Source organism: Pteropus vampyrus, unplaced genomic scaffold, assembly GCF_000151845.1.
Source record: "Pteropus vampyrus isolate Shadow unplaced genomic scaffold, Pvam_2.0 Scaffold319, whole genome shotgun sequence".
Classification (NCBI taxonomy): domain Eukaryota; kingdom Metazoa; phylum Chordata; class Mammalia; order Chiroptera; family Pteropodidae; genus Pteropus; species Pteropus vampyrus.
The window spans coordinates 1150470-1155875 of NW_011889100.1; positions in this window are offsets into that span (position 1 = coordinate 1150470).

The following is a 5406-nucleotide window of genomic DNA, read 5'->3' on the forward strand; positions in this document are numbered from 1 at the left end:
GGCTGTGAGCGCTTTTATAGGTTTAGGGTAAGGTCGCAAGGGCCAGCACGAAGGTCAGTCTAAATGCGCAGACCCTGACGTTAGCGTCCGGCATGCCCGTCTGTCCCCAGACGCATCTCTTAGCGAGCCCCTGTTAAAATCCACGTGTCCCCGGGGGGAGCGACTATGACCCAGCCACATCCTGGCACGGTCGGGTTTATCAAGCCACTTTGTCACCCACCCAGGACAAGGGGCACATGAAGTGACTGAAAAGAGCACCGGCGTTTTGATTGGATGGCGCCTGGGGAGGGGGCGGTGCCGGGCAGGCGTGGGCAGCAGGCTGGCACAGGGCGGGGGTCCGGGGTCCGGGGCACGCGGGAGAGACGAGGCGGGGCCTCCGCTGACCTTCCCGGCCCACGAGCTGCCCCGAGCCCCCGGGTGTCAGCTGGTGACCTGGGGTTCCTCGGTGCTCTGGCGCCATCTGCAGGGAGAGTCGTGGAGCGCAGGGCTCTGTGTCTGGAAAAGGGACCTCACAGAGCCTGGCAGGGGAGGGAGACCTTTTCATCAAGGCGCCCGGGTGTGTGCTGGGGGCGCTCAGAGTATCCTCCAGCAGCCACCACTGCTACCCCTGTCTGACACCCGTGCGGTCACCCCGGGGTCGGGGTACAGAACGTCGCCAGCTCCTCCAAAGCTGCCTCATGCTCCTCTTCCTTCAGTCCAAAGAGTGACTGCTTTATGAAAGCCGTCACCATAGAACGCTCTTGCCCACGCCTGAACTTCATCTAAACCGAAAAAAAAAAAATCATACGGCATATGCTATTTAGTGTCTCGCTTTTATCACTCAAAGTTATATCTGTGAGAGTCACCTGCGTTGCGGAGTTTATAACATTCCCTTCTATGAAAGGCTCCCCAGCGTCTCCTCGCACTCACATCCTTGGGCAGCTCAATTGTGAGCGGCTCCCCAGGTCCCTTCCCATCCCCCCAGGCCTTGTCCCCTGTCCTGTTGGCCCTGTAGGATTCTCCAAGCCCATTCCCCGGAACAGCGGCATGGGCCAGCTCCCTGGTGACCTCACGGCACCATGGCGCCCCGCCCCCATTGACCTCAGAGAGACTATTGAAAACAGAACAGATAGAGACAGACACACGCGCGCGCGCGCGCACACACACACACACACATGTAAATAACGGAAAATAACAACATAATAACTGTTTATCGACCACGTATTTTGCCATCGGTATTGTCCTAAGTGTTTTACACATGTTATGCCACTTAGACCTCCTGACGGTCCTGTGATGTAGATTCCACTCACGTTCCCACTGCACTGACGGGAAATCCGCGGCTCCAAGGGTTCAGCACATCGCCCAAGTGCACGTGGATAGAAATGAAGTTCAGGCAACTCGACCCCCAAAACGCCACAACTCATTCTCAACCGTTTCGATAGCAATGAGGTTTCTCGATCTGAAGGGACAGTAAACATATACATGGCTTAGATACGTCAGTGCACGGGTAATCATCGGCCCTGGTGTCATAAAGGAAACTGACGTCCACTAAGCTCCCTCTGGATGTGACCATCACAGCAAGTCCATCCACATGGCTCAGACTGTCACCCTAGGAGCTTGGTGGATCCCCACATCGCTGATAACTGTGCTTCCTGGACCCTCGCTCAGCAAAGTCCCCGACGACCTTGGCTCCTTCTCTATGAAGCACCTGTGCACTTCCCTCTCAATCAAGACAAATCGAGACCCAGACAACACTATAGGCTACCGTGGACTCAAAGTATCTTAACTAGATACCATCCACACACACTGACACACACACACACACACACACACACACACACACACACACACACCAGCGGTCTATGACCATTCATGTCTGGTTTTGGCGTCTTTTTAATTCTCAGAATTGCATGATGTTTCAGACAAATAGTTCAGCCTTAAGGAAACATTTTCCACCCACTGCGTGTCTGTACCTTGGAGGGTCCTTGACTGAGGAAGGGTTCCCAAAGATTCTGCCACTGAGAGAATCAGATAAAGATCAAGCAGGTCTTATGACAGTAAATAGAGATGGATGTGCTAGGCCGAATTGAAATGGCAAAGCATCGCCAAGCGGGAAAACGCGAAGATTTTCTTGGACTGTCTGCACGAATCAGGGCGGAATCACACTTCATCGTCTCAGCAAGTGTTTACCGACCACGTGGCCGACTCTGCAGACACGGCACGACCTAAGGACATGCAGTCTCGGCCCACCTTGCCTGTCCTCCCACAGGGAGACAGAAGTTTGACAAAGAAGACAAACCACCATAATTAGTAATTCTAGGCGTGGAGGTGGATGGGGGCCTTAGAAATCTCCGAATGGTGCTAGGAATTCCCAGTGAGACTAAAACCTGTTCCCGTGAGCTACTGTTTCACAGCTCACCCTATCACCCCAGCAGCGGGACGTATCCGCTGGTGGGGCTGGGTCTCGGGGACACCCCCGGCCTGAGCTCACGAGAGGGAAGGACGGTGGAAGGACACGGGCGTCCTCCCCTGACGCTGCCCACCTGACACTAGGCTTCTATTCTAACGTGTGGGCGTCGGCGGCACTTAGTTCACTGAGCCTTTCCCCTGTGTAAGAAGGAGAGAGAGATGGGTGGGCCTCTCCTTCATCTGGACCCCAGGAGGCCAGCGTGTCCTGCCCACAGATCCTCTTTAAGTAACAGCGAACTCAGCAGCAAGGACTGAGCACGAACCTGTAGATTAATATCATATTTCATCGAAAGGGTATTTACGAAATAATGTCCGAATTCATGTCTTTTTACATAAAAGGGCACTTTCTGTCATAGTCACTCAAGAGACGATTATTTAAAGAGACATGTTGAACGTGTTTTTGTAGTAAAGGCCTTCCCGATACACCAGCATCGTCCTAATTTATTTGTTTCGGTAGTGTGTCCACATTTTAGGTTTATTAAAGCAAAGCGTACATGTCTGATGGAAAACGAAGTCCTTTCTATTATTGATTTTTCTCCTATTCGGGCAAAGTTAAGAACCATTTGGAGAGAAGGAGGAGGGCGTGGTCAGTAGAGCGGGGCCCAAGGGATTTAAAAATATTTATTGTTGCAGAGCAGCTCATTCAGAGCCATCCCATCAACACGACAGGAAAGCAAGTTTGTGCCCAGCCCTAAAGCGGCCATTCCAGTGACTGCTTTGGAGGCACAGCTCCCGCGTGGTCACGTCCTGCAGGTGACACTCGTCACAGGATGGAAAGAGGCCGAGGGACGAGAAGAAGCCCAAGACCGGTGCCGGTCCCTGGGCTTCGGGTTCCTCCGCCGATGTCTGGAGTTCAGGTGGGAAGAGGTCGCAATGCGAGGTGACAGCCGAGCTCGGAAGCCATGGTCAGCTGAGGCCGCAGCAGCCCTGGTGCTAGGGCCACAGCAGGAAGACAGCGGAGCAGGGCATCTTCGGAGGGCCCTTAGGGGGGCACTTCGGGGGGCACTTGGTCGTGGGCCCTTTAAGAGGAGGCTGGCGCGGCTGCTGGGTGTGCTGGCAGGACATCTAGGTGGGGGTTCAGTCAACCTAAGGCTTAATACAGACGTTTCATGGTCTTGTGATATCTTAGGTCATTGAACCTCCTTTGGAATCTACCCTGAGGCAGCTGGTGTCTGGAACTAGTCATAAGTACACACGCACACACGTACACGCACGCACACACACACACGTACACACGCGCACACACACACACACCACACTCAAGCCAAAGCCTCCGTCTTGCTCATTTTTGTATCTCTGAGATATGGCACAGTGTTGTCCCATCTAAGATGTCCAGTAAATGTAGACCCCCCCCCGCCCATGAAACGGAAGCTCTCTGAGAACTGGATCCGTACCCCACCCGCCACCCCCGTGTGCACACTTCTGTGTCCTGCCGCCTACGAGAGCACCCCACGATTAGTCGGGGCTCAGGAAGTAACTGCTGAGTGTGTGAGGCATACATGGCGGGATAAACCACTGAGAAGAGGAAGAGGCGGGCGGATGGCCGGCAGGAAGTTAGTTACGCTCGGGAGAGAGAGAAGTCGCCCGAAGGTATTTTGTGGTTGTGTTGGGTGTCACCGTTTTCTCTGTGTGCCTCTCCATCCACCGTCAGCGTCAGAGAACGTGTCTGTCGGAGGTAAGTGGCCTAGGACATGTCCTCCCCAGCTGCCTCGGTCGCCAGAGGCCAGACATCGGAGAGAATTCAGGCCCACTGACCCCTCGCCACCCGCTTCGAGGCGCTGTGATCCCAGGCGGATCATCCTAGGCCGAGGCAAGGTCCCTCCTCGCTGTCCCTCCTCCCTTCCCGTCCCGTGTTCTCCAGCGCTTCTCACCTGACAGCTGTGCCTCTCGAGCTTCTGAAAGACCCACTCACGGGGTCAGACCTGGATGTGGACGGGGCGTCCCAGAGGCTCAGGGCGGGTGAGGAGCAGGGACTGAGAGGTGCTTTATGGGCTCCGGCCTGAAGAGGCTGCAGGAAGTGGCTCCTCCCCCAGGAAGTGGCGGGAGCATCTGGGGAGTAACTCCTGATGCTCTCAGCCCTCACGCTCCGACCCTTCCTTCCTGTGACCTACTCTCCCGAAGCTGGAGGCTCGGACCTTGCCCAATCGCATTCCTCCCTAGGCCTCCACGAAGCAGCACGAGGATCCTGGCCTCTGGGCCTAGAATCTGGTTTCTCAGGACACTGTGGTCCTGCCTTGACTGGAAATACAGAAACGAGAACTCTCCCCTCTTCTCGGCTGATCTGGCTCCCTTGGTGCCTAAGAACGTGCCTCTCCCGGGCCAGGGGCCAGCGGCCGGCTCTGAGCCCAGGCTGCGTGCAGGCTGCTTGCTTTGCGTGTCCCTCCTGCCTCTCTCTTCCCAGTGATGGAGGAGACTTGGGGGAACTACAGCCCGGACTGGCTGACTTGCTGGAGTATTTGGAAATAATTCTGCCTTCATGTTGACGATCGGTGCTTCCATCTCTCTAAACCTTACAACAGAGGATGCAGGCAGAGTGGGGGTCACATCTGTGTTGTAGGTGGTGACGGGGAGGCTCAGGGGCGTCCCTGAGGGTCCCCCGACCCCAGCCCCGGGCCACCTCTCTGTTTAGACCACATGCATGAGCCACTGCTCTTCTACCTGGAGCAGAGTCACATGCTGAGTCCCGACTCCCAGCTCCTCACAGGGTTGGTCCCCTTAAAGGGTCCCGAACTGCATTAAGGTGACCCCGAACACTGCACCCGGTGTCCACGCAAGAAGAGGTTATTTTCTTCTGAAATTCAAATTTATTATTATGTTTTTTAAAAATTAAGTTTATTGGGGTAACATTGGTTAATACCATTATATAATTTTCAGGTGTGCATTCTAATTTGACATCTGTATATTCTATATATTCTATTGTGTGTTTACCAGCCAAAGTCCAGTTTCCTTCACCTACCA